Here is a 26,444-nt window from a genome sequence, read left to right as displayed (position 1 = left end):
CATAAGCTAATAGTAGTATCCATGTACAGATCACCAAAGGGAAGCATTAACATATTTTTAGAAAAAATGGACATGCTATTGAGTGAATTAAGTAATATTAAATGGCTACATTATGATATTGCAATAGGAGGCGATTTGAATGCTGATTTTGATGTTACTAAATGTAAGGGTAGTGTTGCAGATCTGGAAAACTTGCTAAGACAATACAATTTACATCATGTTAATAACAGGCCCACAAGAAACAAAGCATGTTTAGATAACATCTTTGTAAACTTCAAGACCACTGAAAACACATGCGAAGTTGTAGTGTTCCCATTCTCTGACCATGACTCCGTATCTCTAAATTATGCAAGTAAAATTCCCCTCAATAGGTGCAATGCAAACAGACCTGTCCCAACAGTTGTGATTACCAGACCCATAACTGAGGATAAAATTAAAACATTTCGTAATTCCCTTGCTGACAGAGACTGGTTTGGCCATTGTAGTGTTGATGGACATTACACATCAAGTAATGATCTGCCAGCCAAAATAATATTTGATAGATTTTTAATGCATTCTTGACCCTATTTAACCATAGTATTCCCATAAAGAAAATAAAAATAATGGACAGCAGCCACAAATCCAGATCTCAGAACAGACAAAATATATGGTACACTAAACAGCTGACAGATCTAAAGAAACAAGTTTTGTTACTGTACAATATATACAATAGTATGAAGTCCGACTGTGCCAAATCAGCCTATGTGGAACGCAGGAATGAATACAAAAAAGCCATCCTGCAAGCCAAAAAAACCTACAATGCCAACAGCATACATAATTCCACCAATAAATGCAAAACTGCGTGGAAAGTAATTAACAGTGCTGCCAGAGATACTAAAAAAGACAAAATTAATATCCCACCACAAACACTCAATGAGTTTTTTATTAATTCAGTGAAAGAAATAGGAGACACAATTATCAAACCAGACATTAGTCCATCGGAGTTACTCTCCCAAAATTGGGGTAGACAGTCACTAAACACAAGCATGGTAACCTTCTCCGAAGTATCGCCTAGATATGTACAAGGGGTCATAAAACAACTGAAATCATCTGATAGCTTAGATATATATGGCATATCATCCAACCTGCTAAAAAAAGTGTGTGACTGCATTCTCTACCCCTTAACCCATTGTATAAACAAGTGCTTACTTGAGGGATATTTTCCTGACGAGTTAAAACTGTCTAGGATCGTCCCAGTATACAAAAAGGGAGATAAAGACTCTCCATCTAGCTACAGGCCTATTTCAATAGTACCCACATTCTCCAAGGTAATAGAATGCATCATGTACCAACAATTATCATCTCACTTTGAGAATCTAGGAATAATTAATGCTACACAATACGGGTTTAGGAAGAATCTGTCGACCATTGATGCAATCAACACGGTAGTCAGTTACATCCTCAAAGTTTTTGAGAACAAAGGCTTTGCTCAGGTCTCATTCTGTGACCTAAGCAAAACCTTCGACTGTGTTGAGCACATGCCACTACTAGAGAAACTAGAATTCTACGGCATCAAAGAAAACAGTCTCAGACTATTAAAAGCTTATCTCAACAACCGTAAACAGGTAGTTTGTGTTGGTAAGGAAATGTCAAACATAGAAAATGTTAGAGTAGGTGTGCCTCAGGGATCTGTACTGGGGCCCTTCCTGTTTCTGATAATGATCAATGACCTCCCCTCGTTTATTAGATCCACCACTGTATTGTATGCAGATGATACGACTTTTCTCCATAGCAGTAACAGTCTTAATGATCTTAAAACCTGTGCTGAAAATACACTCACTCATGCAGCATATTGGTTCAGAGCAAATAGTTTCCTGCTAAATGAAAATAAAACTCAGCAGATAATCTTCACTCTAAGAGACAAGCCACTATCTGATGACCCTAGTTCTGTTAAATTCCTGGGAGTTTATTTAGACGAAAAGTTATCCTGGGGCCAACATGTAAACTATATTAGTAGTAAACTATCTAGAGTAATTTATTTATTGAGACAACTCAGAAATTGTGTACCTGAAACATACATCAGATCATCTTATTTTGCATTTTTCCAGAGTATAATATCCTATGGCATTATCTTGTGGGGTAACTGTAGTCATATACATGACATCCTATTATTGCAGAAGAAAGCCATTAGGATAATTACAAATTCTTCACATAAGGCTCACTGCAAACCCTTATTTACTAAACAAAAAATTATGACTGTAATAAACCTCTATATATACAATGTCTTAATCTTTACGAAGAAGAACCTACAAGATGTGAAACGTAGAGAAAATGTGCATTGTTACAACACAAGAAGCATCAAACACATATACACGCCTTACCACAGACTATCAAAATCAATAAACAGCTATGAAGTCACAGGGCACAAGCTATTTAATAAGCTGCCACATGCCATACAGGATCTTCCTGAACATACATTCAAAGAAAGACTGCATGAATGGTTTATTGCCCACCCATTCTATGATATCAATGAATTCTTCAACTGTAAAATGCAGTAATCTAACAGATGACCCACTGTACATTGATTGTAATATAAGCTAAAATATTTAAGTAGTCAATACCTTATCACACTGTATTATAAATTGTAACTTCATTTGACGTTGTCAATTGCTGTAATGGCCTAAAGACAATAAAATCTTTATTATTATTATTATTATATTATTATTATTGTCACAATCTCAAACAGTGAAACTGATCGTCTGTTTGCAGTGTCTATGGAATGCGGTTAAAGAAGGCTGAAACCATGAGTAGGCAACAGGAAGTTTGATATCCATATCTTATCACAGAACATAGTGATCAGAGGCGTGCCCACACTTTATAACAGTATAGGCTGTGATCTGTGGCATACCTGATGTACTGTGCTGGTGCAGAGCACTAGTGTGTTGATGCAGAGCACACTGTTCAGCACACAGTGTTGAACATTTTGTTGCACAGCTGAGGACCCGTATATGTTCCCATGCCTTAACAACATCAGTTTCGATTACAGTGAGCATGGGATCATCAAGATTGGAGCACTGATTAATGGAATCAATGTCACTTTGTTAGACGAATCCTGTTTATTTTTAAACTGGGTTGATGGTCACGTCCAGATATGCTATCATCCAGGCTTACAGCTGCTCAAAACATGCAGTGCGCCATGGATCAAGCCAGTAGGAGCAGTATTACGTTATGGGGGCATTCACCTGGGCTTGCATGGGGCCTGCAGTAGTAATCAAAGACACCATAATAGCTGTGGACTACATAAACATTATTAATGACCACCTTATGGTTGATGGGTTTCCAATGGCAAAGGCATCTTCCAGCAGCTTACATGAAATTTGATGTAATCTCCTTGAAAGTACTGTCCTCGGCTAGTAATGTACTTATCTGGACATTGAACCCATCACAAAGCATTTCTGGAAGGCTTCTTTCGGAAGGGGCTGCTCTGCTGTGACCACCTCAGTGTCAGAAATGGCGTCTAAACTTTCTCCTTTTAACACAGTTTTAATTTTTGTGAAGAACCAGAAGCCACAGTGCTAAATTTGGTGAGGAAGGCAAATGTGGACCAGCTAACCCTATCCAACCAAAAGTTTGTGAATAAAAAGTGACACACAACAACACATTTTCATGATGAGGGAAGCCATTGTCCTATTTTTCAGATCTTTTTGTGCATAATTACATGAATGGTGCAGTATGCCTTTGCAAAAGTTACCTTTCTTCTCCTTTGAATGAACTGATCTTACTAGGCCCTTAGTATCTCAAGAAACAATGAGCACAACTGATTTTCATTGACTAACATGCCTTTTTAGGGTTTTAAATTTGACTGGTTTTCTATTGGGAACTCTGAATTTTCACCTAAGGGCTATACCCATAGACCCATCTCATCTCAAGTTGCATTTTTGGACATTAAGTCCAAGTCTATATGAAGATGGCCCAACTGTGTGCAAACTCAATTTTCTTTCCTTTCCTCGTTCAAAATTCTGGGAACAAATTTTGCACTTGTCTCAGTTTCAACTGATAGTTCGTAATTGGTTGCATGCATCTGTACAAAAGATTAAGTTTGCTGAGCTCTCCAGTAACTAGCAATTTTTGCAGGTTTTCTTTGGTTTTCTCAGGCTGGGCATCCCAAATATTGCTTATTTTCTACTGACTCATTTCCACTTAACTCACTCATACAACTTGTAAACAGTCTTTAGAGTTACAGCTTTTTTACCATACACCAATTTCAACATTTCATGTGTTTCTTTAGCACTTTTTTTGAAACTTTAAACATAAATTAAACTTCACACATTATTCAAAATCCATGATACACAAAATATACAGTAAACGCAATCTCACTCTTGCATGTCTGGATGATGGCCGAGAATCCAGACCGTGTTTCAACTTGACGCTGCCTGTCTCAACATATCAGGCTATCTGAAAAATTACAACAAATAGTTTTGGTGTCAACAGTTACCACTGAAAAAACATTCACTGTATTTTTTATCACATCTTGTACATTCTGTGAAAGGAATGGTTTAGGTCATGACATCTGACATGCAACCACTTTTCAGCTTTTGTCAACACAAGCAAGTAATCAGTGAAGGTAAATGGGTACCTCACAGTGTGAAACTCCATGGCAATATGCGTGGCAGCCTGGTTTTGTTGGATACCCCATTTTACTGTTTAAGCAGTTATTTAATGTTCCAGTCTGCCATGCACCACTTCCTCCGTGTGGTCAGCAGAAGTCTATTCTTTTAATATTGTTATTCCATCCTGAATTTTAGTCTACTGTAGCCATTAGTGGCTAAGGGCAAGTCAAGGCCCTGAGTAAACATACTGTTTTCTGACAATAGTGTTGTGGAGTGGGTCTGGTGGTCCAGTCGTACCATTTGTTTTCTGGTCTGAACGTGTTTGCAGACTCATTATTGAAAAGCACAGCTACTTCGTTTTACAAGGCATGGCACTGTTTCAAAAGAACTGTGTAGGATACAGTGACAAAATTTTTAGATTTGTTTATCACAACATTTTACTGAAATAGTTTTTTAGGAATTATTTTGTATTCATTCAAATTGCTTGTACAGTATAGTAATGAACTGTTTTTTGAAAACCCATACTTACATTTCGTAATATTAAAATCTGATCTGCTTGTTTTAAGAACTGTAGCTGATGAGTTACCAACACACAAGCTTTATTTCTCAATAGACCAGAGATGCAGCCATCAAATAAGTGCTTACTGACATGAGCATCAACTGCTGACAGTGGATCATCTAGCAAATAAATGTCTGCCTTTCTGTAAACAGCACTGGAAAAGAAATAGGTAATTTTAGACAAGTATTTATATTTTCATGCTATTCATCATATTGCAAGATAAAAATTATTAAATTTATGAAAACCATCAGATCTACAGTAGAAAAAATATAATGTTCAAACCAGGCTGCATAATTTGTCCATACACATTTTACATCAAAACAAACATATTACAGTCTTTGCAATTTTCATTGCACCTACTGGACTGTGCTTCATGTCCAGTTATACTGAAACACACAGGTTTGTGAACAACAGATCATTGTGTGTTTTCAGATTTTGTATAGATTTACTTTTCTGTATCTAATGTTTACACTTTTTTACTTTTGCAACTTGTGATTTTACTCAGAGAAACTGAAGAAAGTATATCGTTGATTATGTGTTGCAATAGTTTAATTCATCACTAAATGTCCAAACATTTTGATCATGTAGTCCACATGCTCAGGTCTCTCGTTGACACTGACCTGAACGGACAATGGAGGTAGATGGTTAGTGTCAAAAATACTCCGTTTTTAGTGTTTCTCATTTGGTATTTGTTTGCACAAAGATGCTGACGAACCTGAAATATTTTCATTGAGTACTGGAGCAACCTGGCCTTAGTTAATTTTTTTAAAGATTAAGTCATCAGCCAAGGCTATGGTACAGTAAAGGTTAACATATTGCAAAAGCATCTTCAAGTACAAAATATTATTGACGTATCAGTTAAGAAATTCGAAAAAAACAAATATGAAGACCAGCTGCATGGTGTCACATTCAAAATATAACAAGAGTTAATCAACATTAGTATTGGATTTCTGCACTTACCGAGCAAGGTTGATGCGTGCCTTCTGCCCACCACTTAGCGTGACACCACGTTCACCAACCAGTGTGCGGTCACCATATGGGAACATAGCAAAGTCTTGTTCTAAAGCACATGCCTTCACTACCTTGCGGTATCTTCTTCTGTCAAATGGTTCACCAAACAATATGTTTTGACGCAATGATGCTGCAAACAGCCACGGTTGCTGTGAGGCATAAGATAGTTTCCCTTTCACACACAGTGAGCCAGAGCATAAGGGTAGTTCATTCAAAATTGCCTGGAGTAACGATGACTGTAACAAATTATTTTAAAAATCAGTTTTTCCACTATAAAGCATCTTGTTTGAATAGTATCACCAAGGAATCAAAGTAAAGCTTACATAATTTGGTTCTAAATTTATACCTACAAATCAAACAATCACTAGAATTGCAACATTACTAGCATCTTTTTGAAGTTGATGCTAAATGATCTAAACCCCTTTGTTAGGTTGAAATGTGCCCTACTGAACTTCAAGCAGCTGTCAGCTGATTGTGCAGAGCTGACTCAGATGTTATAATACCAAAAATTGGTGTAGTGATTTTGTAAGTGTGATTCAGGCTTTCTTTAGAGGCACATTTACTACAATAGAGCAAAAACAGCTAAAGTTGATTTTCTGTCTTGTCAGATCTAAAATGGTATTCCAGTTTTACATTTCCATAAAAGATTAAAATTTCATTTGCAAACTTTTTTTGCACAATGGAGAATAACATTAACAACAACTTAATAATTCACAGTTTTTCATTAACATATGCTATGCACAGAATTACTTTGGATAGAATTGTTACCAACAGTATGTGTGTTGTATTAATTACAACATGAAATCTACATCTACATTTATACTCAGCAAGCCACCCAACAGTGTGTGGCAGAGGGCACTTTATGTGCCACTCATTACCTCCCTTTCTTGTTCCAGTCGCGTATGGTTCGCAGGAAGAATGACTGTCTGAAAGCTTCTGTGTGCGCTCTAATCTCTCTAATTTTACATTCGTGATCTCCTCGGGAGGTATAAGTAGGGGGAAGCAATATATTCGATACCTCATCCAGAAACGCACCCTCTCGAAACCTGGCGAGCAAGCTACAACGCAATGCAGAGCGCCTCTCTTGCAGAGTCTGCCACTTGAGTTTATTAAACATCTCCGTAACGCTATCACGCTTACCAAATAACCCTGTGACGAAATGCGCCGCTCTTCTTTGGATCGTCTCTATCTCTTCAGTCAAACCGATCTGGTATGGATCCCACACTGATGAGCAATACTCAAGTATAGGTCGAACGAGTGTTTTGTAAGCCACCTCCTTTGTTGATGGACTACATTTTCTAAGCACTCTCCCAATGAATCTCAACCTGGTACCCGCCTTACCAACAATTAATTTTATATGATCATTCCACTTCAAATCGTTCCGCACGCATACTCCCAGATATTTTACAGAAGTAACTGCTACCAGTGTTTGCTCCGCTATCATATAATCATACAATAAAGGATCCTTCTTTCTATGTATTCGCAATACATTACATTTGTCTATGTTAAGGGTCGGTTGCCACTCCCTGCACCAAGTGGCTATCCGCTGCAGATCTTCCTGCATTTCGCTACAATTTTCTAATGCTGCAACTTCTCTGTATACTACAGCATCATCCGCGAAAAGCCGCATGGAACTTCCGACACTATCTAAATGTGGAGAACAATTTGTTAGTACTAAGAGAACCTAATGATACTAACAACTGATTAAATTAAGTGCGAGACTTTACCATTTTGAATGAGATGGAGAACAGATATTGACAGTAACATGCACTAAACCATACCATTAGGGAGATGCAACATTTTTCTAAACCATTTCAGATAATATAGAGACAGTTTAAGAGGAACCTGAAGGATTTATATGTTGTGCAGACAAACTATGAAAGACATACACACATCACACATCACCAGAAAGAGGAAGGTTTAAAGTTTCTTACTGACGAAGATACTAAAGCGTACATTCCACATGGGCACCGTACATTGTAATCCACTTCACTCGACACACAAATCAACAGGCCCCTGTTTACTGAATCAAAAGCTTCAGCAAATTGATTTCTCAGCTATTTAAGAGTAGCTGCCATAGGTGAGGCAAAGACTGTCTTATATACTCCAACAGAAAAATATTGCAATGTGTGAGGGCTGGTGACCTAGGAGGTCGAAAGCATTAAACAAGATCTTTTTGTTCATCACTCCCAATCCAATGTCACGAGACAGTGTCATTAAGATAATGGTGCACCTTGAGGTGGAAGTGAGGAAGGATGGCATCATGCATAAAATGAAATCTTTGGTTTCTTTGTGAAGTTGAGGAAACAAATTTTGTAGCATGTCCAGGTACAACATTCATGTTGGGCTTTACACCGAGAAAAATAAAGACCCATAAATTTTGTGAACGGAAACAGCATAAAAAACTGTTTTAGTGTGTATCTTATGCTCAGTCACAACTCCAGGATTTTGTAACTCCCAAATTGTTACACTATGGCAGTTTACTTTATGAGATAGATGAAACCAATTCATCTGAAAAGGTGAGTCATTTGGATAAAGTATCATCTGCCATATCATGGAAAACTGAAATGCAAAATTTGAACCTTCTGTTACAGCTACAAGAATGCAATTGCTGCAGTAACTGCAATTTGTAAGGCTTCATATGTAAGTGTCATTTCGGAGCACACCTCACCATTGCTTGAAGAAGTTTAAGTTCCTGGCCTGCCCATCTTGTCAACTTCCGAGGGCTCTGTGTGAACGTATCTCCAATATGTTCAATATTTTCATCACATGCACATGCATCACATGAAATCAGCTTCGAAGAATTTTGTACACCAGTCATAACTTTGTGTGAATTGCAACATGCAAAATAATCTCTCGTGTAGTAGTTGCCATGTGTCAAGCAAACAACAGCACAGCTGTGTTAAAACTTTGAACCTTCCTCTATGGAGTGACATGCACAATGTGTTTCTGTCTCTTATAGTTTGTTACAGGCAAACAATTTAAATTTGTTTTTTAACCACCCACTATTGGTTAACTGTATCAAATTACTTTAGTTTATGTCAAACCTGACACCTGATCAGTGAAACTGTAAATAAAGCTGCAGTCCTTTTAGTGATGTGGCCTGTAACCTACATCTAGATAAACCACTCTGCAATCCACATCTAACTGCCTGGCAGACAGTTCACACAATCACTTTCTGACTATTTCCCAAACATTCGACACTAATAGCATGTTGGACGAATTAACACCTAAAGCTTTCAGTGCAAGGTCCAATTCATTTTTATTACAATCATTTCTCCCTATGTAGATGTGAGTAAAAGTATTTTCACATTTGGAGGAGTAAGATCGTGACAAATTTTATGAAAAGACCTCACTGCTATGAGAAATGGCTTTGGTTTAATGACTTCCATCCAAGCTTGTGTATTATATCCACGACACACACTACCCTACATCATGATAATTGAAAATGTACTGCCCTTTGAACCTTTTCAATGTCCCCCAATCCCATCTGTTATGGATGCCATACCATGCAGCAATATTTTAGCAGAGGTGGAAAGCTTGGTGTACTTTTTTTAACTTCTGGTGTTATGATTTTTTGAGTCCTATTTTCTTAGTTATTGTTTATTTTACTTATTTACATGTACAATAAGTAAAATAAGTAATAATCAAGATGGACAGCTGGATGAATGAGTTAAAAGGGACAAAGCTGTGAGGTGATCAGCCCCCTAATCCTGTGTGTCTCAAGCTAGGAGTAGATATTAGAGAGGGACCTCAAAGGGCAAATCCTAATTAACTCAATCGCTTGCAAGAATCAGGAAAGCTAAGGGATAGAAAGAATAGAAGGGGGCACAAAAGGGTGAATGTGGGTGAGTTACCCTGCCCAGAATGCCACTGGAGGCCCCCAGGACACGTTATGCAACTGGAGACACACCCTCTGCATCTGAGCAATGTTTCCACACCCTCCACCACCACAAGAAAACTAACTATACAGCCAGTATAAAATTTCAGGAAAGAACAGTGATGACTGTCAACCAATAACAGATGTAAACGAATAAGAAGAATTTAAAAAAGGTTGGAATGGCTGGAGCCAGGCTGGACTATCAAGCAAAGGCAGCTATGGGGCACCTTGTTTCAGAGCAGGCAACAGGACACCCCTCCAGTCCCTGAAGTGGATGACAAGGCGTATGTACCGTATGTCACAGGGAGGAGGAGAAACCACCTTCATGGGTAAAATGTAAAACCAAAACAGCCGCTGTGGCATTGTCCACTAGTACCAGAGATAATGTTTCAACACATTTGAAGTTTCACAATAACGTGATCAAATTAAAGCAGACCAATAGGATATGGGTCACCATGAGAAGCATCACACAACAGTTCTCTGGCCTGTGTAGTCCTTCACTGTTGCTGACACTGACCATCACCTGGAGCAGGAACATGTCACCTTTGGTCATGTTGAGCACCATGGTTTAAGCATAATCTAATGAGCTATATGCTGTAGCCAAGGCGTGAGTGAGCAGTAGGATGAGGAGGAGGGGGGGGGGGGGGGTGCTTGCCACTGGCAAACTGCTTGCCACTGGCAAACTGCTTGCCACTGGCAAACTGCTTGCCACTGGCAAACTGCTTGCCACTGGCAAACTGCTTGCCACTGGCAAACTGCTTGCCACTGGCAAACTGCTTGCCACTGGCAAACTGCTTGCCACTGGCAAACTGCTTGCCACTGGCAAACTGCTTGCCACTGGCAAACTGCTTGCCACTGGCAAACTGCTTGCCACTGGCAAACTGCTTGCCACTGGCAAACTGCTTGCCACTGGCAAACTGCTTGCCACTGGCAAACTGCTTGCCACTGGCAAACTGCTTGCCACTGGCAAACTGCTTGCCACTGGCAAACTGCTTGCCACTGGCAAACTGCTTGCCACTGGCAAACTGCTTGCCACTGGCAAACTGCTTGCCACTGGCAAACTGCTTGCCACTGGCAAACTGCTTGCCACTGGCAAACTGCTTGCCACTGGCAAACTGCTTGCCACTGGCAAACTGCTTGCCACTGGCAAACTGCTTGCCACTGGCAAACTGCTTGCCTGTAGCTCCTACCCCACAGAACAACAAACTTCCCTCCAGCTGTGATTTCACCCCTATAATTGATAAGGAAATTACTTTTCAACCAGGGATATTTTACTGATGGTCCGCCGCACAACTCTATCCACTCCCACCTCCACAGTCCATGTCCTGGCCAGGAAACTGCACTGTTCATCCTGACTGGCCAGCAGGCGACTCACCCATAACTTAAGGGCCAGATCCCAATCTCTAATTTACATTAAGAATGATACCATAAAATATTGCTTGCTTAATGGTGAAATTATCTGAAATTGTTAGTGTTGAGTAATTATCACAGTTTTCCACTAACCTTTCCTGATCCCACTGGTCCAATTACTGCAACAAGTTGCTTGGGTGTCACAGTCAAGTTAACATTATTTAATGTGTTTTCTGTATTATTTATAGACCATTTTGCTGATGCCTCCATTAGATCAATTCCTGCATCATCATCATCTGAATACTGAGTGATGGAATCTACATTGTGTTCTTCCATGTAGTCTGGTAACTTTTTTATTTCATCATTCATTAAGAATCTCTGGAAAAGGCATTTGTCAGCAATTATTTACTATTAAGAGAAAATACATGTTCCAACAAAAAAAATATATGTATATATACGTACTTGTACTCTTTTTGTTGATACCAAAAATTCAGCTCCAAAAATAATTGCCTTTGGAAAGCAGTCACCCATAGTATCAGCCAGAAGATTATAGTATGCTATTACTACAAAAACCTGAAAAATGAACATTTGCTGAATGAAAGAAATTGTCAATGAATTGAGACACTTCCATTTTATCTTCTAAAAATGTAAAGATACTGCTACCTTTTCTGCTGTTATTGCTTCACCAAGTAGAACATAGGTCACAATGCTGATGAAGATAGAAAACCTTGTAACAAATATTCCAAAAGATGACATTGTGCAGCGGACATAAGCAGTTGATCTAATAGAGGCTGTTTCCAACCTGAAAGTGATTAAAATACTTTTTCTCTCTCATTTGGAAAGCCTTACAGCAGTGCATTTATATATATATGTAAACACGGATATTCAAAGCATTCCATATACACACCTTCTACATGCTTCAATTAACTTTGCAAAATAGTTCTCCCATGTATACAACTTTATAACTTGAATTCCTGAAATAATTTCATTCATTAACCTAACCCTTTTGTCAGATCTCAAAGCTGTTTTCATTCGGAGGTATGACATCCTTTTCCCCAAAAGGCCTGCAATAGAAAAATGTTTCAACATTAATTTAGGAAGCATATGCCTAATGCATGCATTTATGAAAATTAACAAACTAAGAAAACAGTCTTCACTTTTCATGTAATTGTTAAATAGTGACATATGAAAGGCAGATGAGAAGTTAAACTGCCAAAATTGCACATGCGTATAAAGTTAATATGAAGGGACCCCTAACAGTTAATGAGAATAAGTAGTTTGAAGCAAGGGGGAGGAGGGCGGGTTGTTCAATCCGTTCATATAACCAGATAAATTACTAATGCTCTCCACATGTATTTTGTTAGTATAAAATCTACTACTACGCAGCAAATTCAAACTTAACAATCCTTTCTAACAAGGGAACCTCCCCATCACACCCCCCTCAGATTTACTTATAAGTTGGCACAGTGCATAGGCCTTGAAAAACTGAACACAGATCAATCTAGAAAACAGGAAGTAGTTGTGTGGAACTATGAAAAAATAAGTAAAATATACAAACTGAGTAGTCCATGCACAAGATAGGCAACATCAAGGAGAGTGTAAGCCCGGGAGCGCCATGGTCCCGTGGTTAGCATGAGCAGCTGAGAAACAAGAGGTCCTTGGTTCAAGTCTTCCCTCAGGTGAAAAATTTATTTTTCGCAAAGTTATGATCTGTCCGTTCGTTCATTGACATCTCTGTTCACTGTAATAAGTTTAGTGTCTATGTTTTGCAACCACACTGCAAAACCGTGCGATTAGCAGACGAAAGGAGGTGCCTCTCCAATGGGAACCAAAAACATTTGATCGCAAGGTCATAGGTCAACTGATTCCTCCACAGGGAAACACGTCTGATATATTCTATACGACACTGGTGACGGCATGTGCGTCACATGACAGGAATATGTTGTCGACCCACCTAACTTATACACTTGGCGAATGGGTAAAAAGATTCTTCTACCTGCCAGATTTAGGTTTTCTTGTGGATGTGAATAACCACTCCCAAAAAAGTTACGAAAACAAGAGTGTCACAAACTGCAACAAATGAATGAACAGTTTCACAGTCGCACAGTTTTCCTTGTGCTCTGTCAAAACATATGTTTTTAACGTTTTCAAATTTTTCCGTGTGTAGACCGTCAAATCCTGCATATGTCCAAGCAAATCTGAACATGTCCTGGAATTTTGGAGAGCGAAGTTGATTGTGTGTGAGTGCCTGAACTTCGATAATTGCCTGAAAATAAAAAAAAAATTAAACTTTTCACTCTAAGGAAGACTTGAACCAAGGACCTCTCCTTCCGCAGCTGCTCACGCTAACCACGGGACCATGGCACTCCTAAGTTTCCACTCTCCTAAATGTTGCCTATCTTGCACATGGACTACTCGGTTTGTATATTTTGCTTATTTTTTTCATAGTTCCACACAACTTCTTCCTGTTTTCTCGATTGATTTGTGTTCAGTTTTTCAAGGCCTATCCACTATGCCAACTTATAACCAAATCTGAGGAGGGTGCGATGGGAGGTTCCCTTGTAAGATAAAGAAGCTCACAGTCAAAGTTTTCTATGAGCTATCTAATTGTCAAGAAATTATAAAGTTCGTCAATAAGATCAGTCTCTTGATCAAAGTAATCTGCCAGATGTGCACCCATGTTGTTAATAGGTAAATTAAGTCTTTGGGAACGGTTTTACTGATGATCACACTGTAATTCCTACTTGTGATTGGCACAACCATGTAAAAATGGCAGGTATACAGATGTGAGTGAAATTAAAATGAAGCCTCTGCAGAATAAATGGCACTGGACTTTATGGGGAACATTAGATTTTGTAACAAACGGAACTGATGGTACTTTTGTCTTTGCCTCTGTAAAAACTGTTTAAAATTCCGCGACAGCAAAACCACAGTGTGTCATATTCTAAATACAAGTTCCACATGGCATATACAGTCCCACAATTTCTTATAAAATTATTGAAAATTTTCTATTTTTGTACTAATACTTCCTATCCCTGAATTTTGAAAAAAGCAACATTCCACTTGCAGAGATGGTAGTTGACTCATTTTAAGGTTTTTGACAATTGTTTTACGATACAATCATAACCAGTTTTGGCCCTCAGAAATAGTCTTCAGTTACTACGGGTGGCATTTGGTTAACAAATTAACTGGTAGAAGTTGATGGAAGTCTGATGGGTTCAGCAATTTTTGGCTGTGGTCAAGATTAGCTAGCCGACAGTACTGTCAGAGTGACCAGTTCTTGGAAGAAAGCAAAGGTCACATCATCTATGATAAGTCCAATATCCTTGACATTGATTTGTTGGAGAATCTTAGAACGTATGAGCTCTAACATAATGAGGTATCTTGGACAAATGATATCCTCAGTGCCAACCAGGATGGATTCCAAAAACTTCGGTCATGTGAAACCCAGCTTGCACTTCTCTCACATGACTTTCTGAAAGCTTTCAATCAAGGCAGTCACATAGCTACAGTATTTCTTGATTTCTGTAAAGCATTTGACTCAGTTCCATGCCTAGGCTTATTGTCAAAAGTATGATCATATGGAGTATCAAGGAAATTTGTGTCTGGATTGAGGACTTTAGTAGGGAGCACAAGCACGCTATCAGAGAGAGAGAGAGAGAGAGAGAGAGAGAGAGAGAGAGAGAGAGTTGTCAGATTTAGAAGTAACTGAAGGTGTTCCCAGAGAAGTGTTGGAGGGCCTCTGTTCATCTTTTATATTAATGACCTTGCAGACAATATTAATAGAAACCTCTGACTTTTTGCAGGTGATGCAGTTATCTACAATGAAGTACTCTCTAATGAAGCTGCATAAATATTGAGTCACATCTTCATAAGATTTAAAAGTGGTGCAAGGATTGGCAACTTGCTTTACATGTTCAAAAATTTAAAATTGTGCTCTTCACAAAATGAAAAAACTTAGTATCCTATGACTAAAACATCAATGAGTTACTGTTGGAATCTGTGTGAAAACCTTTGTAGCAATATGAAATGGAATGATGACATAGGTTCAGTTGTGGGTAAAGCAGGTAGTAGTCTGCAGTTAAATTGCGACTCTTGGCATATACTACAATCACCTATGTATGGCTCCTTAGGTATTGTGATAATATTTTATCAATCTACAGCATGCTTAGAGGCATTCAAACAATCACTCTTCCCACACTCCATATGTGAATGGAATGGGAAGAAACTAATAACTGGTACAATGGGACATACCCTCTGGTAGATGGCATGGTTGTCTGATGTGTTAATTTGTTGCACTTCACTGTATCTAGTACCCATTCCTTCCCTGGTGACAAGTGTACTTAATTGCTGTAGTCAGGGTCTTTAATAAAGATGTTAATACATATGACAAATCAGTTTTGTTTACACACAACATTTCAGATTTTTTTAAATTTGGTGTGGAAGCATGAAGCACAGTTTATGGTGCCAGCACTGCAAGGGGCAGGAATGGTTTGTTTCCCATCCCACGTGACTCCTCACCCCACAGTGGTTCATGTGAGGACCAGCCTTGCTTCCTCCAGTCCCTGCTCCACCCTTCTGTCAAATTACAGGTAGGTATCAGTACATATTCTACAACTGCTGGTCATGTGAGACCTCAAGAATGCTATTGTTTATAGTGGAGTGTAAGTTGATACCACATACTCTATTTCCAGAATGCCTTTGAGCTCATTAGCAGCATAACCTGGTAGATAGACAAGATACAAGTTAATGGAATTTCATGGCAAGTAAATGATTATTTAATTCTATACTTTTGAGTGAACAGAAATTGCAATGTGCTATGATGTAATGTAGCAGATAGTGCTGTAGTTTTAGCCTTTTATGCCATACAAAAAAAGGCTTTATTAGAACATCAGTTGGCTGACATTTTCATTTGCAATCTTTAAGCCCAACAAAGTATACCCTGATGCATGTAACTGAAGTATTTAATGTATACACAGTTTTTGTAATGGTACCAATTTCTTTTAAAAATGTACAATATTTCCATGTCTCTAAGATGAACTCCAGGGGCGTGAAAGGGTTAATCAGCATGTGTTCATTACTCTTAAGTTAACGACATGTTTCCTGACCATTTAATGTGCCTAGGAAAACATTGTTCACATTTTATTTGCAATCTTGGCATCACAACATGTTGCTATTGACAAATAGCAAGGTTCTTAGGGTTATACACTTAAAGAGAAATAATGCTTCTTCAGACAATTGTCAGAGGTGCTGAAATTTAGCATACAGTTACTCTCCATTTACAACATTTGATATCATTTAGGAGTAAAGGAGACCACTCTCCAAATAGCAGAAGCTTATTAGAGTCATCAATAGGAACACATAAGGGAAACAAAACTTGCTAGCTAGCTGAATAAATTTTATTGAGCTACAGCACGTAGATACGAACACATGCAAATATGCATGCATGCATATATTACCTGCTATTTATTGAGTGGTCTTTCCTTATCATTTAAAATGATCCATTTATAGTATCTGCTTTTCATTGGACCTGTATACAGAGAAAGACTTTCACACTGACCACTCATACGAGAGCATGCCTCTGAATTTATGTGGAAACTCAAAGCATTTTAAACAAAACATTAAATCTTACATCTTTTGCATGAAGTCTACATATTTGCAGTACTCTGCCACTAGAGGGATCTGAAATTTAGCATGTAACACAGTGATGTCTTAACATAGCTATGTCAGTGCATGAGAAACAGCTTGCAGTAATCAAGTTCATCCACACATGAAGCACCCTCTCCTTCAGCATTAACAAGACAGACCACACACAAACACTGCATTATCTGCAATGCTGACACATTGTGTTTATTGCCATTCATTATCCTCCATACAATCCCAACTTGTCCCCATGCGATTTTCATCAGTTTCCAAAACCTGAAAACACCTTCAGGACCTCATGTTGATAGTGATGAAGCAGTGCATACAGAGGTGAGGTGGTGGCTGTGAACTAAAAAAATCTACAGTTTAAGTATCAACAAGCTGGTCTCTCATTGGGAGACATGTCCATTGTCAAGGTGACTGTTGAGATGTAAATGTGTAGACACAAAGAATAAAGATGCAGAACATGAATAGTATTTATTTTATTTAAAAAAGCTCTGGGTTTTCACTTAAAAATTTGTAGGCATAACTTTTCAGTATGCCCCCTTGGTATGTAAACTAAAGTCTTTGGTGCCATCTGTGTGCACTAAATTTTTGGCAAGAATCAAACCTTTTGATAGTTAATTTTAGTTGACCTGCACAGTTAATCCACATTGCTTTAGTTTTCATGTACTGCACAATTCCAGCACACATTTTTAGTGTGGGAGTAACAGCTACTCTTGAGTGACAAAAATTGGTAACTCACCTTGAAAAGGAATAAATACTAGCAGACAGGAAACACCTGCTAATGCAGCAACCCCTACTCTCGTCCACATGAAATAGGCAACAACAACCATCTCCAATGGGCCTATCCAAAGGTAATGTACAAAAAGAACAGAAGGATCAAATCTGTTCATATCATTTGCCAATAGATTTACAACTTGTCCAGCTACTGCTCCACCTAGAGCAGCTTGACTCATTTTCATTGCCTACAAATAGAAAAAAAATTGAGCAGTGATGTCAAACATAAGGCTCAAGTGTACATTCTATTACATACCATTGTTCGCTAAGGTAACTCTACGAATTCCATGAAAAAGAGAAAGGAATCTTTCATGTAGCATTAGATATTTTATAGCATGCAAGAAGAGTTCCAAGAGGAAATCAACCATTACATTAACACATTGATAGTTTATCATAGGACAGATTGAGTGTCACAGATTCCACACACACTCAAGATTATACTTGGTAAAAAATGGTCACCTCTATGGTAGTTACTTTTTGCTCTTATAAATAACTAGAAATATTTAGCATATAACAATATGATTTTTACAACGTTTTGGCCAGTTGTATTTTAACACTCTTTAAATTAGTTGATACCTAGTTAATGAAAAGAGTGCATATTATACTGCAAACTATTATTGCTTCAGAGGAAAAGATTAGTTACTAATGTTATCAGTTACAAGGCTGTGGAACTGCATTAAATACACTCACCTTTCTGTAAAGCAGTGAACAGCAAGCTACCCGTATCTTCATTCCCATGTGGAACATTGCATGGGATAGGGGATAGAGTATAAGTGATGACACCACAGAGCAAGCAACCATTCCAGCAGCATACATATATGCCGCATGCAGCTCCACTTCGCCATCATGCATGAAGTAACGCAGAAGTCTCCCAAGGAATAGAGGCTGTGCCACCCTAAGGAATCAGTGTGAAGATAATTTCTAATCCTTTAATCCTTTTAATCCTTCATTTAAATACAACTTAGCATTACAGTAAAGTATTACTGTACCCAAATAAAAATTCAAAGTCTTTACTAGTATTCAAATACAGACCTATATTTTACATAAGACAGACTTAGGTATTTTAATTATTAAGAAAACTAGGTATATTATAAAGTTCATTATTTTCCTCTTTTAGGAATACTGGTATTAAATTCAGACTAGCAACATTTCTGGCAACATTATTATTTTTCCCAAGCAAAACAGAGTGTCACAAACATTTTTTGTGACTAACTATAATAGTCTTAAAAACCTAATTAATGAAAGCACTGTCTTTTTCTTATATTCTTGTATAATTAGAATGAAAAGGTGACCGGATGTTTTCAAATAATTATAACACCAAGTAAATACTCTATGGTATGTTTTTCATACCTATCTGACATGCAGCAAGCACTGAAATTCATTGAGATGAATAGTGATGTTTAGGTTACACTGAGCATTCCATTTTAAGTTTATTAAAAGTTTATTAATTGTGCCTACATTTTACCAAATCTGAAGGTCTCTGCAACAAGCCTTGTACCATCAAATATCTGTATAATATTCCCACTGCCACAACATACAGATGACTACCCTTCACCAACATCTGCCATGTCTAATTTTTTCTTACTGGTTATGATAGCTTTGTGATTACTCATGTATTTCACTATCACTATTCTTTGCTACTATTTGAGTGCTCAATGACTGCATTGTTAGTGTTCATATGGAACTTACTGTACTGAATATGAGAAGGTGAATTTATTATTTTTTTTAAATAATTATTCATACTCTTTCTGAAAATAATACTTACACTGAAAATTATGTGGGAAGTATTTCTAGTAGTCAAGCCCATAATCAATCTGACAGTAGAATAATTCAAGAACTGCATGGCCATTTTGTAATAATGTTCCACCACCTTAATCATTTTGACATGGTAAAACTTCATTCAGACATACATTTAAATGTAAAACTTACCTCACAATAAGTTCAGCAGACATCTGAATAACACCATAGAACAATATTTTAAGGCCAAAGCATTTAACAATAACATTTAGCAGCTTGGGTGTACTATTCCTGGTGTGTGCCTTTTTTACTTCCTTCCGCCACAATCTAGGGAATAAAAACTTTACTAGGCTAACATACCACTAGTGATGGAATTCCAACATCAATGTAACCACTCAATTGAAGTGGAGATATCCTTCCTAATTATAATCAATGGTAAATGTAACATCGTGTAATCAAATTTAACAATAGTTATTTAATTAACTTTTATTTATTTAATAAATGTCCCGAAGAGATTATAAAGATTACTAAAACTTATTTAGAAAGGCAAAAGGTAACTGTTAAACAATTGTTAATTCCATTTCTGTGAAGCCTTACTACAAAGGTCTAGAGGAATGCCGACTCAATTTTCAGGGAAACAAATTGCAGTACACAAAGTGGAAACCCACCATTGCAAAGCTTATGTCAGCTGATAGTGTAATTTTAAATTAGGAAATAATCCTTGTATAGTGCATGTAGTGTATGCAGCAAGTCAAAATCAAGAAATAAACAGTGTAGCACCAGGTTTTTAAATTATTGAATAACCTTTTTGTTATTTATATTATACACTCAGGAAAAACCAAATGAAAATGAGCTGTTTTAAACAGACTGGCCTTTTATTCAGGATGATTTAGGCACCAATCTCCATCCGGCCATCCTGAATTATGTTTTCTGTGGTTTCTCTAAAACACTTCAGGCCAATGAGTGATTCCTACCATAGGGCCACAACAGATTACTATACTATTCCATCCTTAAATTAGACCAGGAAACACAAATGCCTGTGTACGATTTTTCTTAAATTGCTATGTTATGACATGTCCAGTGTCATTTTGACACCCACGATGGTGACTACTAGAAGCATTAACATCTGTCCTTCCACTAACAATTCTTAATACTAATTTATATATAAGGAAAGATAACGTATTACATTCAGTACCAATTAAAATTGTGTTTATAGACATATGATCTTGTCTGCAATTGCGAGAAAGAACTTGATATCTTGCTTTATCTAATTTCTCACACTGAAACCTCCAGATGTCAGACCCTCAGATAGGTACCAAATGTTTTATGTCAATATATTATCAACCAGAACTCTTTAGTTCATACTATGTGCTGGTGGCCAGTAAAATGGGCATAAATGTTAATTTTAAATTAACACCAGAGCTACAGAGCACTTGAAAAACCATAACTTAGAAGCTAGTGGATATAGCTTCTGTGGAGAAGTTTGTAGAGCATTAAACTGTCTTACCAAGGACCCTGGGTTCAAGGTCCAATGATAATTTTTTAAATGTATTTTGTGTAAAAGTGTTGTATGGATCTATTTATACTTCTGCACATGATTCAGTTGTTTCTTTATTCTACTGTTCCAATTTTTTATATTTATTCTGTGAAACTGCAAATGAACTAACTGCATCATGAGTTATGTCTGTTCTGTCACAGATGTCCAACAGACCACCACACCTATCTATACAAATGTACTATGTAGGTTTGCTACTTTCAACTAACAGAGCAAAAGCAGACAGCCAAAAGAACTTTGCCACAAACACTGAAAAGTCCTGTCACATGTCAGCAAAATGTTTCCCATGTAACAGTTTCACACACAAAAGAGTTACCAGTGGGGTTTGAACACAGGACCTTTGGTACAATGACCTCCTGCACTACCATCTCACCCACATGATATATACAAAACAATCATTGAAAGATACAATTTTTATGTACCTGTAGTTCTTGTGTTACTTTTAATTACTTTTTATGCATGTTCTACTGGATGACAGCACATAGAATGAACTAAATCGGTATTTTGATTGATAATCTATTGACATACATTTGGTACCAATCTGAGTGACATCTGAAGGTTTGGTTGTCAGCTTCATTTGGATTATTTAAATGTGGTAGAGAACTTAAAATGGAAAGAATTAGTCCAAGAAACATACTTAGGAAAAAAAAAATTGAAGAATCATGTCTTTTAGAGATGGAGTTTTACAGAAAAATGAAGACAGGCAGGGTTGTGCTGGTGTACAAGAAAGGAAATAAGGATGATTTCAACAACTGTAGATCAGATTCACGAACAGAATTTTTGTTTCTCAAACATCCTGGGCAAGCTTTTGTATAATAGATTCATTGATTATCTGGATAAAAACAGAACACTTTCAGAAAAGGTGAATCTATGGAATCAGGTATTGCCAGTATGGAAAAAATATACAATTATTAGCAAAACAAATTATCTTCAATGTTTTTGGTTTTCTTCAAGGTATTTGATGCTATTGCCCATGAAATACTGATACAAAAGTTGGAAAACTGTCATTCAAATGCAACCAGGAGAATGGATACACTCATATTACAGGAAACAATATGGAGTGCCACAGTGTTTGCTAATGGAGTTATTGCTGTTTAATCTGTTTAAAAATGATGACTGTATCTAAGAGAACGAAGAATATATGCTGTGCAGATGGCGCATGGCAATACTTAATGACCCAACTGTAGAATATTGTTAGAGGAGCATATATTCTGCTAACATTGCAGCCCAGTGGCTCGTGAAATATGAACTGGTTATGAATTGAGAACGACAAAGTACAAAATGTTGAGACAAATAAGTTTGCTTGTGTAAGTTTAGAGGTCGAAAATACAAAGCAACAAGAAGTATAATGTACTGGAGTTAATTATTATTGTGAATAATGGGCTGAAATGGAAACATTAATTCTAGAATGAGGTCATCTCCTCTTGTGCTTGGTAGAGCACTTGGTCATGAAAGGCAAAGGTTCTGAGTTCAAGTCTCGGTCTGGCACACAGTTTTAATCTGCCAGTTTGTCAATAGAATAATTTAAGAACTGCATGGCCATTTTGTAAGAATGTTCCACCACCTTAATCATTATAATGGAGCCAAATTTCTTACAGACAGGCAAACCTATGCTGTATCCTTGTCCATCACTACTCCACCCTGCCCCCAAACTCCTTGCCTCATAGTTCATATCCCTGAATAAACTTTGATGCAAGAACTGTCCCATACATCCTCTCATGACCACCTATTCCAGTCCAATCACAGGCCTCTCTCATCCCATATGAAAGGTAGGACTACCTGTGAAAGTCACCATCTACAAACTAAACTGTAACCACCACCCTGCTTTCTACATGGGCATGACAACTCATGCTGGCTGTCTGGATGAATGTCCACTGACAAACTGGGAAAGAAAACTAGACCAACCAGTTGCTGAACATGCTGCCCAACACAATGTGCCTTACTTCAATAACTATTCCACAGCCTGCACCATCTGGATCCTTCCTACCCACACCATTTTTCTGAATTGTGCAGGTGGAAATACCCCACAGTCGTGTAATAATGATTTAATAAACAAAAATATATTTAACAGTAAGAGATTACTCATTCTCAGCAGGAATTTTAACTTCCACAGTAAAATAAGTAATCTATTATTGTTTCTGAATATCCATTACAATTATGAAAATGATATGTTGTGTTTACATTCTGCTCCTTTACATGTACAAAGTTTCAAATATTAAGATAGTTCCCTCATATGAACTTAGTATCTCAAATTTAACCATTTCCTCCCAGAACCTCAAATAATGAAATTTTTTATAATCAAAAATATTAACAATGCCTAAATTATTTTGATTGCATCAAAACAAAACTTTGGTGAGTTGTCTCAGATGTAAGAGTGAAAAAGCAGTTCTTGTAAATCTGACTTATCTTTGCCAAAATTAATCTTTTGTGAATTCTTTTTGCATCTTACTAAGTATTCAGGAATAACATGTAAAACCCTACAATAAGCAGAATAGTTGACAATTCTACTTTACCTTTCAAATTTATCACCAAGATAATCTGATTTGTGTTCCTGGAGTGGTTCATACAAATCTTCTTCTTCTATCTCCCTCTTAAGTCCTATCTTGAAAAAATCTAAAGTCCACCTAGAAAAAAAAAATTCCATTCAGCTTTTAATGTGAGAATAACTCATGTTCATTCACTTTCCTGTCTAAGTTACAATTTCAAAATTGTGTACATACCAGAAAGTTAGTGCGGAAAGTGGATTTGCCGTTGATCTAGGATGTGGCTGTCTGCCATGTTGTTTCAGCTCTTCCATAATATGCCCAGCTTGCTTCTGCAGAAAATTGACAAAAACTTGCAGTAGTTATTAAAATTTAACACTTTATGATCATAAAACAGATTAATGAACTAGTCTCACTTCCTTAGTCATTTTAAATAAAAATTTAACTAGACAGATAAATCTACCACATCCTATTCAAGTTCACGTTTCTTATGCTTACAATTTGACCATTAAAATTACCAGTTCAGTTGGTGACATACTGACCTGTAAGTTAAGTGTTGAGAGATATTCAGGAATGAGTAATAAATGAAAGACTATCTTTCGTGCCTACTCTAAAAATGTAGAGGTAGGATCATACAGAGCAGCTGTTGCTGAATTTTTATAGCATACTTGACAAGCACTAAAAATGCATAAAGGGTCATCATCCCATGTTAGATTAACCAAAAAATGAGATTTGACACCCATTGTCTCAGATTTTGATGTAACTTGGCATATTTGTTCCTTTTATGAATCTAGGCAAGGAACCAAAATATTTTTTAGTTAACAGATTTTGGTTGAAAGGCAAAGGAAATTTAGCAACTTCAAATACACACATTTTTATTTCTTCCCTATTTACCAACTAATGCTGATCAAATTTTATTTGTACATGCATCACTATGTAAAGATTTTAGAGAAATATGAATTAAACAAAATTTCACAGAGCCAGGAAAATCTTTAATTGCAGTTTTCAATATTTTTAAAACCAGATATTGAGACGTGCTCTAAGAGCAATATCAGTGAAAGGAAAAAGGATAAGTGAATATCTCTTTATTCTTTATTTGAAAGTTCTCTATCAAATAAGAAAATCAGTAGATTTATCACTCCTTTCCTGTTTATTACTTTACAGATGAAAATAATTAAGAAAATTAACATATTTTCTTGCAGTTCCTTTTGTTTGATATCATCCACCTTGCTCTTTAAAAATTTGAAAAGCAAAAGGAATGTAATAGAACAAAGCTAAAATACTGTACATAATGTGCAGGTATGAAATTACACTGGAAAAAATAGTATGCCGTGTGCCCATTTAGAGGCTTCCAATTCACTCGAGATTTATTGTTGCAACAGTTCATATGGAGTACATGAAATGATTACATTCACAGATCAATAGCACAAGCAATGCTGAGGTACCAGGTATTGATCCAGGCTGTAGCACCCATATTAGTATGTGGTGTAGCCTCCACAGGCAGCCGTGCATGCACCGACTGTGGCATCCAGTTTATCAGATAGATGGTGAACACTGTTCTGGAGTACGTTATGCCACACCTGCTTGACCTATGAAATCACCTACCTGCTGCAAAAATGGCTTAAGAATGGGTCTAACAACATTCTGCACATATCAGGTGCTGGTTAGTGTCCCCTCCAGAAACACCAGAGTTTTGACTGGGCAAGTCAAGTGTTTCATGGATGAATTCACTATGAGAATGCTCACCAGGCCTATATTGTGCACAAAAATGACCACTTTTGTGCAGGCAGAATTTTATTTCATTGTTTAAGACCATGGCACGTCATTCCATCTTCCAAGTGATCCTCTGGCAGCACCTTTCAAACCATGTATATCGATGCTGTTGTGTGAGTGGTAGACAACCTAGAAGTGTGCATGCCTGTAGCCCCACAGCTAATAACCAGTTTGCAACAGTGTGTTTACACACCTGGGCTCACAAGCCCTCTTTTTGTGCTGTGGTAGCTGTACAATCTTCCACTGCTGCCATTATGACACTTCTAGCAGGCATCTGCTGTGTAGATATCCAGAACCTTGTCTATCTACATCTACATTTATACTCCGCAAGCCACACAATGGTGTGTGGCAGAGGGCACTTTATGTGCCACTGTCATTACCTCCCTTTCCTGTTCCAGACGCGTATGGTTCGCGGGAAGAACGACTGTCTGAAAGCCTCTGTGCACGCTCTAATCTCTCTAATTTTACATTCGTGATCTCCTCGGGAGGTATAAGTAGGGGGAAGCAATATATTCGATACCTCATCCAGAAACGCATCCTCTCGAAACCTGGCGAGCAAACTACACCGCAATGCAGAGTGCCTCTCTCGCAGAGTCTGCCACTTGAGTTTATTAAACATCTCCGTAACGCTATCACGGTTACCAAATAACCCTGTGACAAACGCGCCGCTCTTCTTTGGATCTTCTCTATCTCCTCCGTCAACCCGATCTGGTACGGATCCCACACTGATGAGCAATACTCAAGTATAGGTCGAACGAGTGTTTTGTAAGCCACCTCCTTTGTTGATGGACTACATTTTCTAAGGACTCTCCCAATGAATCTCAATCTGGTACCCGCCTTACCAACAATTAATTTTATATGATCATTCCACTTCAAATCTTTCCGTACGCATACTCCCAGATATTTTACAGAAGTAACTGCTACCAGTGTTTGTTCTGCTATCATATAATCATACAATAAAGGATCCTTCTTTCTATGTATTCGCAATACATTACATTTGTCAATGTTAAGGGACAGTTGCCACTCCCTGCACCAAGTGGCTATCCGCTGCAGATCTTCCTGCATTTCGCTACAATTTTCTAAT

At 37.5% G+C, this 26,444-nt stretch overlaps 1 pseudogene; it reads right to left on the bottom strand.

The window, feature by feature from the left end:
- LOC124775295 overlaps nucleotides 1-23,901 on the bottom strand; it is a 119,958-nt pseudogene extending 96,057 nt beyond the window's left edge.
- Between the last annotated feature and the right edge of the window lie 2,543 nt (nucleotides 23,902-26,444).

Source organism: Schistocerca piceifrons, chromosome 2 (assembly GCF_021461385.2).
Source record: "Schistocerca piceifrons isolate TAMUIC-IGC-003096 chromosome 2, iqSchPice1.1, whole genome shotgun sequence".
Lineage (NCBI taxonomy): Eukaryota > Metazoa > Arthropoda > Insecta > Orthoptera > Acrididae > Schistocerca > Schistocerca piceifrons.
This window is presented reverse-complemented; position numbering and strand designations above follow the sequence as displayed.